Below are 21184 nucleotides of genomic sequence, written 5' to 3' on the forward strand. Positions count from 1 at the left end.
CTGAACGTCTGTTGATAGTCAGGGGTGAATTTGAAGGTGAGGGGTGTTTAACTTGACTGCTGTATTTTGGATGGAGTGAGAGTTTGAGAGAAGTTTTGGGAGCACCACAGATGTTGAGACACTGTTTCACGATAGAACAGATTTAGTAGCTGTTAGAAGAAAGATACAGCTGAGATCTAAAGAGAAAACCTAGCTGTTTTTTTTTTTTTTTTTTTAAATGCAGAAGCAAGGGCGGATTTATGCACAGGTGCTGTTATTGTTATTTTTTATTTATTTTTATTTTTTTTTTTTTTTAAGGAGCATTAGCAACTAAGGCTAATGCTCCTAAAATTGCTCCGGGGATATGCGGTGGTCATTCCCTGACCTTTCCGCATCCTCCGTATTTGGTGGTCACGGGCTTGAACCCTGGTCTAATCAAGAAGCGTGTGCTGCTACGGAGGCGCATGCACAGGTGCATAAGGCACTAGCCGGGAAATCCCCGTCAATAGGAAGCTGCAGAAAATGGTTCGAAGAGACTGGACGGCCTAAATCCATCCTGTGCATAGGAAGCAATTCCTTCTGGACATGCCTCGTATTTTTATATTTCGTAGTCACAATTTCCTGCAGTCAGAGAGGTGTTTCATTACTTTCGGAAGGATAGCGTATACGGAGATCAGAATTTGAGAAACTGGTAATTAATATTCGAGAAGTTGTGCCTGTTCTTACAGAAAAGAATTTTGTTGAACTGGGAGGTCGAATGTAAAAATAAATAAATTTCCTTTATACTCTGGAAGGCCGAGGTCAGAACAGCTTACAGCCTCATCGTAAATTTTAATGCAGCCGATTTTTCAGTACAATATCTAACAATAGGCAACGTACGTTAATCCCAAAATTACGCTATCATCTGCAAGACTACGGACAGGATTTCAGTGCAGTGGGAAAAAGTCATTAATATTGACAGGGAAAAAAATTAAGAGTGTGTGAATGAACAGAACCTTGGAAAACATAAGATGGGAAACTTGACTGACATATGGGTTACGTGTAAAGTGTATTCTTGTCTAATGGCACCAGGGGTTCCCCCCATCTCCGCTTTGCTTTCATTGTGGGTGTAACAGTTCACTCTAAAGGCCAGAGATTTAAAAGTGTATGGATTTTGTAAGTGTAGTGTTATGTATCGTTGTTCTTCTGGTCATTTAGCCGCTAGACTCCTGCTGGGGGCCCAACGTTGCAACAGTTTGCCCCGTGGAGGCAGACCGGTACCCAGTAGTTGGAATTTTTTACTCACTCAGGCCCTGCCACCTAGTTTCCTGAGATTTAAGTGGCTAGGGCCTATATATATAAAAAAAAAAAAAAAAGACACATTGGTTAGTGCAACTCCATCATTTTTATATGTAATAAACTAAGCACACAATGAAACTGTCCTCAAGAAGTAACCAATTTTGTACATTTAATTGCCAAGTGCTAATTTAAATAAAATTTTATAAAAAAAAATATCATTTGTCAGAATTCTAAAATCACCCTTGGAGGTTAATAATTGACCTCTGGCCTGAATTACGAAAGTATGACGCACTTTACTTTTTTCATATTGGCATGAGACATGTTGCTTCTTTCTTTCATGAACATAAATAATAATAATAATTTGTCCCGAGAGGTCGCACAATTAAGGTGTCCGTACCACCCGGTTTAAGTGAAACTGTCCCGGTGTCACGAAAGTTTTTTTCGGGACGCGTAAATGTCCTGGTTTCTTGTTATGAACATTTTCGTACAAATGTATTTGTGCACATTTAAAAAATAGTAGCAGAATCGGTAGTATTGTATTCAATCGCGTCGTCAATCACAGTCTGTACGCAGCCTGTTAAATGCCGGTTTGTGTTCAGTGCACGTGGTTCGATCAGTTTATAGATAAAGATGAATGAATTTTTTTGTTTTGTAGCAGTTTTTTAATTAGTTTTAGCTGCATAATAAAAAAAATGCCTAAACGTAAATGTGTTTTCAAAGAGGACTTCCAGAAATAATGGAGTTTTATATAAAAAAAAAAAAGGGGGGGGGGGAGACACGAAAATACATAAGTCATGGTGGAAGATCTGATATCAAAGATCACGTTAATTCTTAAAAAAACACGCAATCAAATTTCAAGCAACTGCATCATCATCCAAATTGGAGCACTTCTTTGTCAAATAAAATCCAGATGAACTTAACAAGGTAGCCATCACTGAACTTACGATGGCGTATCCTTGAATTAAACGTCATCAGTCGTTTAGAAGTGCTGGGACTCCTTAGCCATATGGTGTGCAAGGCTTATGCTGCACCAGCCAAAAAAAAAAAAATTCTGAGTTATTTAGCCTAAGAGAAAGAGAGAGTCAGAAATAAAAGGGAATCACAAAGAAAGAGAAAGGGTCCAGCTTAGGACCCTGGGTGTGCCAAGCCCATACTTGCCAGATGTTGAGTCCCTGGGATTAATTTTCAGTCAACTTTATGATGACTCGAAAATCACACAAAATTTTTCTAGTGCACAAATGAAAACAATTGCGCTAATAAAGAATATACTGGTTCCTTATTCACTTAACGAAGTTTTAAAAGATGTCAGTAGTACTGTCTTTGGAATTTCCGCAGATGCAAACAACCATAAATCGGAGAAAGTATTTCCATTGTTATTACATTATTTCAACGAGAAAAAAATGGTCTGCAAGTTAAAACTTCTTTAGATGATTTACGCGATGAGACATTAGAAACTATCGCCAACTTCATTCTTACTTCTCTGAAGGAAAATAATATCCCCAAAGAAAAGTAAGTGTATATGTTCGGAGCTGACAATACAAATGTTAATTTTGGAGGAATCAACAGAAGAGGCCAGTGCAACACGCTTTCTCGACTCCAAAATTTGGTTAATTCCAATATCAAAGATGTCGGATGTCTAGCGCGCATATTTCATAATTCTGCTCAATCGGGAGCAGGACGACTAGCAGTTGACGTGGAATTAGTAGTTATAAAAATATTTTCTTACATTCATACTAATACTGTCCGAACGGAACGTTTAAAGAAAATTTGTGCTATCGTTGATATAGACTCTATAGAGAATAAAAAATACTCTCTCTCTCACTATAAAACTCGCTGATTGTCATTATTTCCTACCATTGAATGCATTTTAAGAATTTTCGAAGGTTTAAAATATTTTTTGTTTTTTTGTATCCGATGAAAAGCCTCCCGTTTTTATTGAGAAAAATTTTAATCATCCATTTGGAGAAGCATATTTGTGTGCTCACAGCTCTCTCAGTTTCTTCAATAAGTAGATACTAAAAAAAAAAAAAAAAAAAAAAAAGCAAGTATAACTATTTTAGAGGTTAAAATTGAAGAGGTTGAAGAAACGATTAAGATGTTACATAATGAATATCTGATTAATTTCTGCCATTTGAGGCCAGAAAAATTATTTAGTGTGATATACAAAACCGAAAAGTTCGTAAGTTTAAAAACGAAATTATAGATTTTTATTCGACGGCTAAAAATTATTTAGAAAATTGGTCGAAACCCTAGAACCATTCCAGATGCTAATGAAAAACATTCCAAAATGAAAGGATATAGCAAATTCTCTGGAATCATTTGAAAAAATTGAAATTAAGTTTGATGAAAATTTATTATACAATCAGTTTGGAGTTAAAAAAAAAAAAAAAAATTGCTATAAGCGAAATCGAAAATATTAAAGAATGGAATACACTGAGTTGTGTCGAAAAATGGACAAACTTACTTAAAAAAATCGAATTCCCTAAATAAAAGAGCGAGTTTATTAGATTGTTCGTATTTATTTGCAACTACGGGCTCGCAGCGAAAATATTGAATTTACTGATGAGCGTAACAGGTTAGAGACTTAGAGATAAGTACAGTTAATGTAATTATTACCTGCATTTTTAATTTGAGGGACCTAAACTGCACAGATTTTAAGAATAAAATTGGAAATAAAGATCTGTTAAGTGCGGTGAAGAGTTCTGCTAAATATATTAATAAAAAATAGTTTTCATATTTATTGCATAAATTTCGTTGTTCAATTTTAAGAATTGAATTCCGTTTTTGTTAATTCTACATTTTGAAAATTAAAAAAAAAAAAAAGTCTTTTTTTATTAAAACAAAATTCCGCGCATTTTTTCCCCCGAGAGATGACCCCCCCCCTCATAACAACGCCATAAGGTAAGTGTCCCGGTTTTGTGTTCTTCTAATATGGACACCCTGCGCACAACAAATTTTAGAAAAACTCCTAGATTGTTTTATCTGATAAAGGCTTCAGGTTGGAGATCTTCCTATATAATTTAATCGCACCCCGAGTATTTTTGAAATCACTTTCTGTTGAATGCAAAATGTCATGATTAATTTACGGAAAGAGGAAGTTGATACGTTTGTCACATCCTGGGTGGCAGTCAGACGACAGTTTCTATTTTTAAGTTGTAAGACAGCATATTCCGCACCCGTGAAGGGAGATAACTTTCGTTGTCAGTAGATTACAATGGAAGAATGTTTATCACTATGGAACCGATTTTGATGAAACTTATTTGACTGTACAGTACTGAACTCTGATAATTTTGCTGGTAAATGTTCTCCCGCGTTTATATCTGTTTTGAATATCTGAATCTGTGACAATGCATCCATTTTTCTCACAATTATATCTGTAATATAATAAAATAATTATTTTATTTTTTTATATAAACAAATATTTCTAATTACAAATAAACTGTGATAATTATCACTTTTTTTTTTCCAACATTAGATAGTTAGATAGCCATTAATTACTCTAAAATTTATGTATTGTACTATTGTTACGTCATACCTAATTTAATATCTAGTATTAGTAGTAGCAAATGATGCAAAATGAGCATCAGACAAAACACACACACACACACACACATACACACATAAAAAAAAAAAAAAAAAATTTCTGTTTATACTCACCAAGTCAGTTGAGTTTACAATAAATCGTCAATACAAATATTTACCCCAGTCCACTCAAGGAACGCATGCTATGCACTCTCACTCCTGACCACTGGGCTACATCAAGCCTATTCTGGGATTACTGCTACCCATTTGTTATTACTGTACTTTTCATTTGCCAATGTTAACCTTTAGTTGCCTAATTTTTTTGGAGATGGTTCTAGTAGCTTACCTTAATCAACCTGCCAACTGTTGATTAAGTTTGCATATGTTGAATCTTCTGCAAACTTTGACATTAAGCTTGATATACCTTAATCAATATTATTATTAATAAATATAGAAAACAACAATGGGCCCAGAACAGAACCCTGATGAACTCCAATATATTAGCATTAGTCCATGAAGAGCAGTGTTCACTGAAAAACACTCTTTGTCTTCTCCCACTCAACCACCCTTTATCCACAGTACATATACAGAGAAAGTGCTTTCCCTTAATGCCACACTGCTTCAGTTTGTTCAACAGTCTTTTATGCACAACAGTATCAAAAGCTTTCTTGAAATCCAAATATATTATATCAGAATTATTTTTTACACCTAATCGCTTTGTTACTGCAGCATAGTATCCAGTCAGATTGGTTAGACAAGATTTCCCCCTTAACAAATCCATGCTGTGATTGCAGTATAATTGCATTCTTGTGTAGCTGATCCTGCATTACTTCTTTAACTAGTGACTCCATTATTTTTCCGAGAACAGAAATTAAACAAACAGGTTGTAATCACTCATGTCACCTTTTGATCCACCTTTGTGAATTGGGAATACATTTGTACATCTCCAGTTCATAGGGCCCACCCCTGAATACAAAGATGCCCTCATAATTATGGCTAAGGGTTTGCTTACCTCCTTTCCTGCCTCCCTTAATACAATTGGATAGATTCTATCTACCCTGCCCTTTTATGTTTAGCTTCAACAATTTCTCTTCGACTTTCCTCAGTTATCACAAAATTATTTAGCTCCCTGTTAGAGTTTGATAAACTTCTGCCATTCCCTTCCCTAAAGAATTCCTCATGTGTGAATGTGTTGCATATTGCTTATTCACTTTGTCAGCAACCTGAGCAGGACCATCAACATCAAGTCAGAGGCAGACTGGGTCAAAAATTCTTACCGGAGAAAACTTGTAGCTGCCTCATACTAGTGTTTATGGACAAAATCACACCAGCCTCTGGCCCACTGGGGTTTTCCTGGTAACTTATGGCCAATCCACCCCTGCATCAAGTAAATAAATGTGATTTAACTTCTTCCTTCTACTGTTAATATATTTAAAGTAGTCTTTGCGGCTTTTCTTTGCATTAGTTTCCAGAGATGTCTTGTAATATGGCTTAGCTAACCACCTTTGTGACTTGATTACAGACTATATCTACCACAAGCTTTTTCTATCACCTGATAAATTATCAGGTGATAGAGAAAGCCTGTGGTAGGAGAAAGTATCACCAACCTCTCTATCACCTAATGACTTATCAGGTGATAGAGAGGTTGGTGATACTATGCATACCATGCATTTTACTTCTCTATCACAAGCCTCATCTGTTCATCTGACATCCAGAACAATATTTTGTATCCTGAACAATATTTCTTCGTTGGTATGAAAACTCTAGTAGCTTCTACAATTACGCCCCTCAATGCTTCCCATTTAGAACTTGCTGTTAGTAACATTATCAGTATATCCTACTGCATAGAAACTATCCATACCACTGCAGTCACCCTTACAAAAGCAAAAGCTCTTACCCTTGACTTGAAGTTATGACTTTAAGTAAATGCCATATTAGTAGAGGCATATGATGCAAGAAAGAAAGCTTACGTAGCATCAGCCAAAAAAAAAAAAAAAAAACCTCCCCATTTCACCCATCCATTCACTCCAGAAGTTTGTCTTGTTCTGCCTTGAATTTATTTAAGCTGTCAACTTCCACAACAGATGTAATTTTTTTCTAGCAATCAACCACCCGCTGGCTAAAGGCAAATTTCTACACCTGTCTTTCCTTAATTTTAATATATGCCCCCTCAGGTGCAGAATCTGAGCAAGAGGAAGAATCCCATCAGCATGCATTGAACTTGCCCCAGATGCCTAGTCTCCAGAACTTAAGCTTATCTTTGAAACAGCAACCCTTTGTTCCACTCACTAATCTTGTTACCCTTTTTTGTACTTGTTCTAGTAGCTCAACATCTTTCCTAAAATGAGGCCTCCAGACTGTATGCGGTACTCAAAGTATGGCCCCTTTTTTTGGCTGATGCTATATAGCTTGCTTTCTTGCATCATATGCCTCTACTAATGCTAATTTCTGTTGCAGTTGAAATACTCCATCAAAATGGGAGAAGCTATTATTGACTGTTTTTACAGTGTCTGAGACAACTGGTTCAGGGCGAAGGTATTGTACATCAGTACACTATGACCAGTGCTACCCAATAGGTCTTTTACCCGTAGATTCCTAATGCATGAAGATTTGGGTGCCCAAGTGCTGTAGAAAACAGTCATTCAATAAATTCACAAAAGTCTTGCTAGTGTGTGAGTGACCAACCCACAAATTACAGTCAACATCTGGAAAGTTAAATCTCCCATTATGAGACATTCTCATTTTCTGGCCCATTCTATTTCCCTATATAGCCGTTTGCTATATTTATCACAGTCATTAGGCACATAGTACACTCCTACTCTCATTTTCATTTTGCTAGTCTTATGTTACACCAAACTGACTCAACATTGCACTGACCACCCATGTCAAGCAGATGCTGCCTTAGATTTAATATGCTTCTTAACCAAGAGCATAACCCCCTCTTGTCCTTTCTGTACACACTGTACTCCCTGTATTCAATTTGCATCCCTTATGTCTGAGTGACATCATGTCTTCAAAATCCCTACAATGTCTGCATTTGATGACTTGATCAGTATTTCAAATTTATTTACGATGTTCAAAGCATTAGTGTACATGAAAGTATATATGCACCTGTTACCCTTACTCTTAGTTACCCATGTATTTACTTGTTCCATGATGGCCCACAGCAACACTTGAAATCCCTGATGACTTACTTTCCAGGCTGCTGCAAGTTCCAATAGAAGCAATGCAAGAATTACTTTTCACCTCTAACGAATTAATGAATTATTCACTTTATCCACCCTACCAAGTTATCAGTTTTCTGATCCACCTAACACTGCCTCGATAGCAGGTTTTGCACCCTTTCTATTTAAGTGTATCCCATCCCTGCAGAAGCAGTCTGTCTTGTTAACGAGCACAGACCACACTGATAAAAGTTCTACCCCACAAGCCTTGCACAGTCTCTCTAAAGCCAACTTGATTGATTAGGCTGTACTCCCTCCTATTAACTGTGGGCAGAATTGCAGGCATGTGCAAATTTAATCCTAACTCGCAATTTTTTCCCCAACATTACCCTCTACTTGTGAGGTAAGTCTTCAGATCTCCTATTCTGAATATCATTAGTGCCAATGTACATCACCTTTTGTGACCTCAAAAAATATCTGTTCTACAGTGTCATCTTCTTTTGCACCTGATACATAACCTGGTTCTATTCTACCTATATACTTATTGCACAATGTATTTTCCCTGACAAAAGAGTCACCGACAGTAAATACCTCCTGTGCGACCACTGCATTCTGCCTTGGGAATTTGCTGTTTTGTTGCCTGATGCACAAGTATAAGCTCTGGCATCGAGTTGGGCAGCTGAGAGCTTGATGAATGCCTAATTTAATTCCTTTGAGGGCATCCACCCTATTCTTAAAGCTCTCATAAATGCCCATCAGAATGCTGAGTTCACATGCAATGCTGTGCCTCGATAAGAACCGTTTGCCATTTATTTAATTCTTGAGTGCCTAAATCTCAAACATACAGCATATCATGTATTCTGACTCTTCAACTGCTATCAACTCAATACACAATGAAACATGTCCTAACTATCCTCAGATAAAACAAATCAGATCCAAACTGATCTGGCTACAAAGTAGACAATACACTGTGGTATTCTGTTTGAATATCAGCTATTTTGGAATACTAGAAAATGAATGCACATATTATAAATAACTAATAAATTGTTATTTTTCTATTTATTTATTTATTAAATTATTTTTATTAGCTATGGCAGGGTGTATCTTTAGCAGCCAGTTTCTTTGTGTCGTTTTTGAAACGTAGACGATCGCAAATACAGAACAGAAATCATTTTTCATAAATATCCTTTCAAACTCTTGATGCACCTTATGTTAACAGTAGTCGCTGTAAGGAAAAGGAGCTTGATCATTTAAACTCATCTGCTCTGCAATTGGGGAAATGTTCCATTGTATCTAATACTTACTCACTTAGGGGACATAGTTGTTGGATGGAGTGGCATTGCTGATTTGAACTAATATGTGCTAAATCCAACACTTGATTTTCTGTTTGTCTTTTACACAATCTCAATAGTCTGTTGTTCTCGTGCACTCATTACTACCTCCGTCTTTATTTTCTTAGGTTGGCTTGCTCAATACTGTTGAGTGCGGCATTCAGTCCCTTTCACTAATCAGAAAATTATTGATTTGAAAACATCTATAGCTCACCTCACAATGGTATGTAACATCATACTATTCAACAAAACCTCTTCAAACTTTGATTCGGTAGAGTAAGTAGTGGGTGTGAGCATAAAACATTACATCATTTATAACTTCGGTTCTAGTTGTTCGATTTTTGTCAAAGATGTTTTCATAAAAACATCTTTTGTGCTTACAGGGTACACAGGCAGTTTTTTTTATCAGTTTACTAAATATATAAATCATGGCTTATTATATTACTCAGCAGAAACATGAAATATGTGTTATTTTTTGAGCATTATTAAAATCCAGGAGGAAGTAAGTAAAGTACAAGGGTCGATCCATACATGAAGACTCTTGGGCAAGAAATTTTTTTGTAATTGAGTTAATATCATGAAGTTTTCTATATTGCTAGTATAGATATTAAGACATAAACATGCTTAAATAAAAGTTTCTGTCTATTAGAGATCTGAAGTTATGAATAGTCAAACCAATGTCTGTTTTCGCCGGCAGTTGGTGTTTAGTTCCTTTTCAAGTCAGGAGAAACTCAACTGTCTGGATTTACGAAAAACTGAGGAAAGTGTATGAATAGGACACTATTAATATAAACAATGTTTGTAGATAGCTTGCACATTTTAGAGTAGTCACTGACATTTGTGACCAGTATAATGCAAGACCAAAGTGTGTGTGCATTGAAGAAAACACTAAGAATATACTGCAAATGGGTACCTAAGCTGTTAACAAGGGAAATTAAATTTACCTGAGAGGAGGTTTGCTATGCCAGGTCCATTGCAGGAGTGCAATAACTTTAAGGCCTGATAACTGGTGATGAGACCTGGTCATCCATTATGACCCTTATTCTAAATGCTAGTATATGGAATGGACACAAGGCCAGATAACAGGTAATGAGATTTGGATCTTTCATTATGATACTTTTCTCACTGCTATTATATGGAATGAACACTTTTTTTTTTTTTTTTTTTTTTGAGAAAGGTCAGGCTATAAATAAGGAAAGATGTTGACAAACACTAAATAGAGCTATAACACAAAATAGGAAGGCTTTAACAGGACAAGAAATCACATTACACTATGATAATGACGGGTTACACACATCCATATGGCTCAAATGAAAACTGCAGGCCCAGGGAACAGAGTTTGCCTGATCCCGCATATAGCAGGGTCCATCCTTTTATCACAGTGCATATGTGAGCTGAAAATAATGATTGCAAAAATGTAAACAAGGTGGATACAATAGAATAATGTATACATGCTTCCCACTGTTTGTTGTTTAGTAAATCACATAAATTTCGACTTTATCTTTATACTTTTATGACAAAGAAGTGTTACTTATGGATTGACCTTTGTACATTACCAATATTGCAAGAATATTTGCTGATGCTATCGAGGCAGTGTTAGGTGGGTTGGAAAACTGCTAACTTGGGGGGGGGAGATACACAGACTAAAAGGTTAACAGTGGCTGCAGGCAGAGGCAAAAGTGATTCTTGCACTGATTCTATTAGAATGAGCAGCAGCCTGGAAAGCAAGGTTATGGAGATTTCCAGGACTGCTGGGAGTCATAGTGGAACAAGTAAATACATGGGCTGTGTTAGGGTAATTAAGAGTAGGAACAGGTGCATGTATATTTGCATGTACACCAATGCTAGGAGTATAGTTAATAAATTTGATGAGCTTGAAGTGCTAGTCAAGACATCAAAGGCAGATACTGTTGGGATATCAGAGACATGGTGTCACACAGATATAAGCAGTGGAGAGTAGAATGGGTACAGGAAGGGAGGAGGGGTTATGCTGTTAGTTAAGAAACACATAAAATCTAAGGAAGTGCATCCAATTGATGTTGGTGGACAGTGCAATGTTGAGTCTGTTTGGTGTGACATAAGCACTGGGAAAGGAAAAATGAGAGTAGGTGTGTGTTATAGGCCTAATGAATCTGATGAGTATAATGAGCAGTTGTGCAGAGAAATAGAGTGGGCCAGTAAATCAGAATGTCTTATAATGGGGGATTTTGACTTTCCAGATATTGACTGGAACTTGTGGGTTGGTCACTTGCACACTAGCAAGACATTTGTGGATTTATTGCATGACATGTTTTCTACAGCAACATGTTAGAGAGGCAACCAGAGGGACAATACTCTTGATCTGATTATCAGCATTGATTATTCATGCATTAAGAATTTGCAGATAAAGGAACCACTGGGTGACAGTGATCACAATGTACTGATGTGGGAATTACTTAAAGATGTAACTATCATCAAGGCTAAAGGGAAGGGCTTTTGCTTTCGTAGAGGTGACTACAAAGGTCTCAAGACAGTTTTTAAATTCTGTACAGTGGAATCAACTGATGATGTTACCAACGTTGAATTCTAAATGGGGGAAGCCTTCAGGGATTTAATTTTGGAGGCTACTAGGCTTTTCATTCCAACTAAGAATTACTGTTCAAGGTTTAGGCCTAAATAGATGTCAGATGAATTGATGAGGCTCGTGGCAGAGAAAAAGAATGTATGGGATGCATATAAAGTATCAGGTGTAAACTAGTCTGTATTCAAGTCACAAAGGAGGTTAGGCAGGTGAAGGCAGATTACAAGAAATCTTTGGCAAAGGATGCAAAGAACAACAGCAGAGTTCTTTACTTATGAATCAGATTGGACTACTTAACATAGATGGGTTGACTATTGATGATCATGCTGAGGAAGCTGATAAACTGAATGAGTATTTTGCATCTACATTCACACATGAGGAGTCATTCAATGAGGGGAGTGCCAGATGTTTATCTAACACTAACAGAGAGCTAAGTGATTTTGTAATAACTGAGAGCAAAGTAGAGGAGAAATTGTTGAAGTTAAACATTAGGAAAGCACCTGGGGGGACGGGATCTATCCAGTTATATTAAAGAAGGCAGAAAACGAAGTGAGTGAACCATTAGCCATAATTATGAGAGCTTCTTTGGACTCAGGGGAGGTCCTCGTGGACTGGAGGTATGCAAATGTATAACCAATTCACAAAGGGGGTTCAAAAGGTGACACAAGTAAATACAGACCTATTAGTTTAACTTGTGTTCCATGGAAAATAATGGAATAACTAGTAGTGGCATGTGATGCAAGAAAGCAAGTGTATGAGCTTATGCAGCATCAGCCAAAAAAAAAAAAAAATCCACACCATTCCCTCCAATTGCCTGTCCAGTTCCTCCTTAAATTAATTCAACCTATCAACTTCCACAATGACAGATGGAAGTTTGTTCCAGCAATTAACCACCCGCTGGCTAAAGGCAAGTTTCCGGCACAGCTATTCTACATCTGTCCTTTCTTAATTTGAATTTATGCCCCCTTAGGTTCATAATCTGAACAAGTAGAAGCATTCCATCAGAATTCAGCATGCTCAACCCATTCAAGGCCTTATACACCTCAATCAGATCACCGCGCAGTGTCTAGTCTCCAGCCACTGCAATTTGCAGAACTTAAGCCTCTCTTGGTAAGAGGATCCCTTCATTCACCCTCACCAACCTTGTTGCCCTTCTCTGTACACGCTCAAGCAAATCTACATCCTTCCTAAAATGAGGCCTCCAGACCTGTACGCAGTACTCAAGGCATGGGCTGACCATTGCCTTATACAGAGGGACAATCACCTCCTCCCTGCTAGTAAAATTCCTATATATCATTGACAAAACCCCATGGCCTGTCTGCATTGCTCAGAAAACTTCATATCTGACTGCACAATTACTCCCAGGTCTTTTTCATTTTCTACCACCTTAAGTGTTGTACCACACAGTTGGTACTTTTCTCTGGGGATACTTCTACCCATATGCAGTACTTTGCATTTGTCAAAGTTAAACTTCAGTTGCCACTTCTTAGCCCATCTGCCCGAGGCCGACCGGGCTAGCCGAGTGGGTAAAGTACCTGCCCGGCAACCCAAAGGTCGCGGGTTCGATTCCCGCCTCTGGCTTGGATCAAAGTACTGCAAAAACCTTGGGAGGTGCAATATGGCCACAGAAGCCGATGCGCCAACAACTACCAAATCAATCAAACATCTGCCCAAATTATCTAGATCCTGTTGCAGTAGCACACTGCCATTGCTGTCATTAACAACCCTGCCAACCTTTGTAACATCTGCAAACTTTGACATTAAGCCTGATATACCTTCATCAATATCATTGATAAATATACAAAACAACAGTGGACCCAACGCCAAACCCTGCGGGACTCCACTAATAACATTATTCCACGAAGAGCAGCACCCATTGATTACCACTCTCTGTCTTCTCCCACTTATCCATCCTTTTATCCATTGTAGCAACTTACCCTTAATACCATTCTGCTCCAATTTGTACAATATTCTTCCATGCGCAACAGTGTCAAAAGCTTTCCTGAAATCCAAATATATGATATCAAAATTATTTTTTGCATCCAGTTCCTTTGTAACCACATCATAATATCCTATCAAATTTGTCAGACAAGACTTTCCCTTAACAAATCCATGCTGTGTCTGAATTATTGCTGCAGTCTTGTATAGATGATCCTGCAATGCATCTTTAACCAGTGACTCCGTTATTTTATCCGGAACAGAAGTTTAACTGGTCTGTAATTACTCGTGTCACCCTTCGATCCCCCTTTGTGAATTGGGGATACATTTGCACATCTCCAGTCCATGGGAACCTCCCCTGAGTCCAAAGTTGCTCTCATAATTATTGCTAAGGGATTGCTTAGTTGCTTTGCCGCCTCCTTTAATGTAACTGGATCAATCCCATCCACCCCAGGTGCTTTTCTTATGTTTAACTTCAAAATTTCTCCTCCACTTTGCTCTCAGTTATTACAAAATCATTAAGCACCCTGCTACAATTTGATAACCTTCTGCCATTTTCAAACCTTAATAACTCCTCATGTGTGAAGGTAGATGCAAAATACTCATTCAGTTTGTTTGCTATCTGAGCAGGATCATCAACAGTCGAACCATCGATGTCAAGTAGACCAATCAGATTCATGCCCTTCCTTTTAGAGTTTATATAAGTAAAGAAATCCTTGCTGTTTTTCTTAGCATCTTTTGCCAAGGATTTCTTGTAATCTGCCTTTGCCTGCCTAACTTCCTTTATAACCTGCTTACAGACTAGCTTATATCTGCCGTATGCTTCTGAATCGCTTGATAATTTATATGCATTCCATGCATTTTTCTTCTCTGTTATTAGTCTCATTAGTTCATTTGATAACCATTTAGGCCTAAACCTTGAACAATACAGTGTATTTCTTAATAGGTATGAAACTTTTAGTAGCATCCAGAATTAATACCTTGAATGCTTTCCACTTAGAATTTACTGTTGGTAACATCGTCAGTTGATCCCACTGTACAGAATTTAAAAACTTTCTGAGACCACTGTACTCACCTCTACGGAAGCAAAAACCCTTTCCTTTACCCCTGATGGTAATTAAATCTTTAAGTAAATCCCACATCAGTACACTGTGATCACTGCCACCTAGTGGTTCCTTTATCTGCAAATTCTTAATACACAAATGATCACTGCTGATAACCAGATCAAGAGTATTACTCTCTCTGGTTGCCTCTTGAACATGCTGCTGCAAAAAACAATCATCCAATAAATCCACAAAAGTCTGACTAGTGTGTGAGTGACCAACCCACACCTTCCAGTCAATATCTGGGAAGTTAAAATCCCCCATCATAAGACATTCCGATTTACTAGCCCACTCTATTTCTCTGTACAATTGTTCATTGTACTCATTCGAGTCATTAGGCCTATAACACACTCCTACTCTTATTTTTGCTTTCGCAGTGCTTTTGTCACACCAAACTGACTCAACAGTGCACTGTTCATCTATATCAACTGGGTGCCCTTCTTTTGATTTTATGTTTTTCTTAATTAACAGCATAACACCTTCTCCCTTTCTATTCTTTCTGTACACATTGTACTCCCCAAATTCCAGTTCTGCATTCCTTGTATCTGTGTGACACCACGTCTCTGCTATTCCAACAATATCCACCTTTGATGTCTTGACAACACTTCAAATTTATTTACTATTCTTTTTTTAGCATTGGTATACATGCAAGCATACATGCTCCTATTCCTAGTTACCCTAAAAAACCTGAAACCTCCAACACCCCTCGCTCAAGGTGGCTACTTATTCTAATAGTTGTACAAGAATCCCCTTCACCTCTGCCTGCGGCTACTGTTAAACTATTAGTCCTTGTATCCCCCCAAGCTAGCAGTTTTCCGACCCACCTAACACTGCCTCGATAGCATCAGCAAATATTCTTGCACCCTTTCTATTTAAGTGTATCCGATCCCTGTAGAAGCAGTCTCTCCTGTTAACAAGTACAGACCAGGCTGGAAAAAATTCTACCCCTTGAGCCGTGCACAATCTTTCCAGGGCCGATTTGATTGACAAGGCTCTCATCATATACTCTCTTGTATCGTGTCTGGGCAGAATTGCAGACACTTTCAAATTCAACCCTAATTCCCGGCTTTTTTTCAACAGTGACCTGTACTTGTTAAGTAATTCTACCGGTCTCCTACTCTTAATATCATTAGTGCCAACATGTACAACTATATCACCTTTTGTGCTCTTAAAAGATGATATCCGCTCTACAACGTCATCAACCTTTGCCCCTGGCAGACATACCCTGGTCCTGTTCCACCTATCCTTTTTACAAAGCATGTTCCCCGTTTCCCTGACAATAGTCACCAACAACTACTAGTTCCTGTGGGACCAGCACATTCTGCCTTGGGGGTTGCCACTGTGTTGCGTGATGACCAAGTGCAAGCTGTGGTGTTGATGTGGGCAGCTGAGAGCTTGATGGGCCCTCAATTTAGATCCTTCGAGGGCATCCACCCTGTCCTTCAAGCTCTCATATAGGCCCATAACAATGCTGAGTTGTCGCCTGATTTCCTTACACTCCTTACATCGCGCACACACAAAGACATCCCCCATGGGAATATCATGTTCCATTCCAGAGAGTTCAGAAAACATTTCACAAGTTGCACATTTTTTTAGGCTGTGACGCGTTGGAGAATCGCCCCTCTCAGTTCTTCCCCCAAGTCACAGCACTCCTGCCACTTTGTACCCGTTGCTTTGCTGCTCTAGTTTGGGGCATGATATTTTAAATTAATAAGATCAATAAATTATATTAATTAAATGTCAATACTACGCTATCTATTACGCTATATAATTATACGTTAGAGCTACCTAGTTACCTCAATTAAAAATTTGAATTCCCTACCACTATATACAAAAACAATGGCTGCAAGATTCGAATGAAATAACGGTTTTATGTATATTAAGTAGTAATCCACAAAAACTCTTTATCTAAATTAAAATAAAAATAACCAGCATAACTATAAGACTAAGCATAAAGTACAATATAAAATAACAATTATGTAAATAAAAAGGCAAACACTTATCGCTCTTTCAGAGCCTGTAATTCACAGCTGTAATTTTTAAAGAGAGTCAGCTCCCTCTTTGAATTACTGGTTAAAGAAGCATTGCAGGATCATCTAGACAAGACGGCAGTAATAGTTAAGACACAGCATGGGTTTGTTAAAGGGAGGTCTTGTCTGACCAATTTGACTGGATACTATGATGTGGTCACAAAGGAATTGAATGACAAAAATAATTTTGATATCATATACTTGGATTTCAGGAAAGCTTTTGATACTGTTGCACATGGAAGACTGCTCTACAAATTGGAGAGGTATGGCATTAAGGATAAGTTGCTACAGTGGATAAAGGGATGGTTGAGCGGGAGACGACAGAGTGGTAATTAATGGACACTGCTCTTCGTGGACAAATGTTATTAGTAGAGTTTCCCAGGTTGCGGCGCTGAGCCCATCATTGTTTTATATATTTATCAACGATACTGATGAAGGTATATCAGGTTTAACGTCCAAGTTTGCAGATGATACAAAGGTTGGCAGGGTTGTTAACGACAGTAAAGACAGTATGCTACTCAAACTGGATCTAGATAAGTTGGGCAAATGGGCTGAGAAGTGATAAGTGAAGTTTAACATTCATAAATGTAAAATACTGCATATGGGTAGCAATAACCGAAGAGAAATGTACCAACTGTGTGGTACTACACTGAGGAAGATGGAAAGTGAAAAAGACCTGGGAGTAATTGTGCAGTCAAATATGCAGTTTGCTGAGCAGTGCAGATGGGCTGCCAGGGCAGGTCATGGAGTCTTGTCAATGATATACAGGAATTTTGCTAGCAGTGACAGGGAGGTGATTATCCTGTTATACAGGGCAATGGTTAGGCCACACCTAGAGTACTGTGTACAGGTCCAGAGGCCTCATTTTAGGAATGGATGTAGAGTTGCTAGAATGAGTACAAAGAAAGGCAACAAGAATGGTGAGGGGAACAAAGGGGTGCTGTTACCAAGAAAGGCTAAAGTTCTGCAAATAGCAGCCTGGAGAGTAGGAGGCACCTGCGAGGTGATCTGATTGAGGTGTATAAGGCCTTGAATGGGTTGAGCAAGCTGAATGCTGATGGGATTCTTCCTCTTGCTCAGACTAAGAACCTCAGGGGCACAGTTTCAAATTGAGGAAAGATAGTTGTAGAATAGAGGTGCGAAAATTTGCTTTTAGCCAGCAGGTAGTTGATTGGTGGAACAGGCTTCCATCTTTTGTTGTGGAAGCTAATAGCCTAAATAAACTTTAAGGCTGAGCTGGACAGGCATTTGGAACGAATGGAGGGGTGAAATGTCAGGGGGGTTTTTTTGCTGATGTGGCATAAGCTTGGTTTCTTGCATCGTATACCTCTACTAATACATTAATTGAGTAATGCATTTCTATTTTTATATAAAATCCAGGAGAAAATAAGTAAGGTGTTACAAAATATTGAGTGAATAACATTGTGAAGTATTTGCAAAAATGTGAAAACAGTTACTCTTATATATTATTAGTAATTAGGTAACAAGATAATTACTTTTCACTACTCGTAATAGCAGAAAAAGAAATAAAAATTGAATGAACCTAAAATGTATTGGACTGGATACATTATCTAAGTTGTGTAATATGTACAAATTACTACTGAAACTACTGGGTAGTAGTTTCAGTTTTTTCCTTGACTGGGCAACACAGGGCCTCTTCCCACACCCTCTGTCTCACATATCTAGCTTCTGATTTTTGTGTCCAAGACTAAAATTCAAAGGGAGGAGAATTAATATTTTGGAGATCTAACAAAAATCAAAGTTGCTGCAAGAGATTTCAGGAGTGTTTCCTTTAAGCAATGGCAGAATAGCTGGCAAGTGAAGCTTATTTAAAAAAAAAAAAAAAACTAGAATCCAGAAACTTTTAATGTAGATAATGTTGGTGTCTCAAAAAAATGCTTACTGTGCCCAAGTCACATTAGACTAAGTTTTTATTTATTAAAAGAATATTTCATTGACATTGTTAATAGTGCATTTTATTGATTATTAACCTCACTAAATCATAAGTACAGCATTTAATTGTCTCTAGGTAATTGTAAAATTACAGAAAGTTTGGCAATGCAGGTTTGAGGTTTCATTTTGCTAGGATTTCTTTGCAACACTTGGCACAAATTCTGTTGCATTAACCCTTAATTGTGCTGGCGAAAAAAAAATGGTGATAGAGTATTTCAGAAACAGTTTTATTTTATGAACTTTTACATGGTATAAAGGTAGAGCATATTATCATATCATATGCTAAATTTACATAAATCATCTTAGGAACATATTTTTATAAAACTTTAAACAAAATTAACATTAGAAAAATGTTTGACCACAACAAAGATTTTGTTGTTTGGAATGATGTGAAAAATTCAAAAGGAAAACAAAATAAAGAGTTTGAACCAATTACTTGATTGTAATGAGACTGTTTCTTTTAGCATTTTTAATGCTAACACAAAATTATCTTTTCCTGTGCCACTTGAGGCTAATGGATTGGTGACATACGTTCCTTGTACAGCAAACTTATAAAACAGTAAGGTGTCTCTTGTATCAGCTTTTCTTTTATTTTTGCATCTATATTTTTCACTGCATATCTTGAGTGAAATACAGTCTCCATGCACATTTTCACATAACTTTCAAGGATATCTTTGTAATTGTATTGGGCAGGTGAAATGGAAGAATCCTCTTCTTTGTTGTTAGCAACTTCATCAGCAGAGCTTTTAGCTTCAAAAGATAACCTAGATAAATATAATCAAAAGGAACTTTTTTGAAAATTAGCATGCAACATACCCAAACTAATTGTAACAAGCACAGAATAAATGCTGAAACTACATGAACAGCTCAAGCTTCGATACTAAGGAGTATATCTAAATGCCTGTTAAAATTACAAACCTAGAAGCAACTGTTGAAATCTATCAGACCCTACTAGCACAATTAAGGGTTAATTAATTACCTTTTCAAAATCAGACGCATGTAAGCATTTGCCGTAAACTACGGTTAAATACCGATCACCCAAAAATAATTGGAACTTCGGCCATTTTGGATTGTTTAGATCGTTCACCCATACAGATTTACTATTACATAATTTTTGAAATGGTGAAGTTGTAATTTTTTTTATCATGATACAGAAGTGGTATTGGATGGAGATTTATACACGTGTAATTGTTTTGTTCTAACAGTTAAATATATCAACGTATCTAGAATTGAGAAAATATTTGGATAATTAGAATTCTGTCCATGCTATAGTCATTGTAGCATTTTTGTAATGAAAATTAGCCTCATATTACAGTTTCAAGCACCATTTTAAATATTTTTTCCCAAATTTATAACTTCACTGTGGAATTTGTTTTTCAGTTACAATTAGAATGATGATACTGTTGTTGAAAATAAATATATTGTTAGAAGGTAAAAAGACAAGATATGTGCTTGGAAAAATACTTTATTCCGTAACTCAAACACTCAAAATTGCCCCTTGCATGGTGTGATTATACTCCGTTGCTGTTCACAGTTATATAATTCCCAGCAAGCCCAAACATTAATTCTTGAATCCAGGCCTGCTGAACTTTAGAGTTTTTCTATCAGCAAGGAGAAAAAGCACAAGATGGGAAATATCATATAATTCAAAGGAAATATTGTGTATCTTTATGCCAAAGAAAAAGGTTAGATGTGTGATATTGTTACAGACGAGCACAGGAGTACTAGATTTATATGAGACAAAGACAAAACTTCATTTTAGGATGAAAGTTAACAAGCAGAGGCATATGATGCAAGAAAGCAAGGTTATACAGCAAAAAAAACCCTCCCATTTCTAAAGGTTTGTCTAGTTCTTCCTTGAATTTATTTAAGCTATCAGCTTCCACAATGACAGATGTTTGTTCCAGCAATCACCACCCGCTGGCTAAAGGCAAATTTACGAACATCTATTCTACAACTGTCCTTCCTCAGTTTGAATTTATGCTCCCTCAGGTTTGTAATCTTGAGCAAGAGGAAGAATCCCATCAGCACTGTGCCTGCCAAGGACTCACATCTGTTGAGTATGGGCTTGGCAAACCCAGGGTCCTGAACTGAATATCATCATTCTTCTTTTTCTTGGTAATTCCCTTCTACTTCTGACTCTTTCTCTCTCTCTCTCACAAGGTAATGCGGGAATTTTTTTTTTTTTTTTTTGGCTGGTGCAGCATAAGCCTCAGGCTTCCTTGCACCATGTCGATAATAATAATAAACCCATTCAAGGCTTTATACACCTCAATCAGATCACCTCGTAGGTTCCTAGTCTCCAGATGCAATTTCCAGAACTTAA

The 21184-nt window shown here is 37.3% G+C and overlaps 2 protein-coding genes across 4 annotated transcripts in view; one reads left to right on the forward strand and one right to left on the reverse strand.

The window, feature by feature from the left end:
- Nucleotides 1-21184, forward strand: part of LOC150090857 (membrane progestin receptor gamma-like) — a 269443-nt gene that overhangs the window by 134905 nt on the left and 113354 nt on the right. The gene's annotated exons all lie outside the window — the stretch shown is intronic.
- LOC150090858 (uncharacterized) overlaps nt 19287-21184 on the reverse strand; it is a 29566-nt gene continuing 27668 nt past the window's right edge. The window contains exon 4 of one of the 2 annotated variants that reach the window (XM_090373199.1): nt 19287-19622. The gene's annotated coding sequence lies outside the window, so the exon portion shown is untranslated. The remainder of the gene's footprint in view (nt 19623-21184) is intronic. The other variant, XM_090373216.1, reaches the window with a different exon arrangement.

Source organism: Mastigoproctus giganteus, chromosome 1 (genome assembly GCF_048544385.1).
Source record: "Mastigoproctus giganteus isolate SK-2022 chromosome 1, ASM4854438v1, whole genome shotgun sequence".
Taxonomy (NCBI): Eukaryota; Metazoa; Arthropoda; class Arachnida; order Uropygi; family Thelyphonidae; genus Mastigoproctus; species Mastigoproctus giganteus.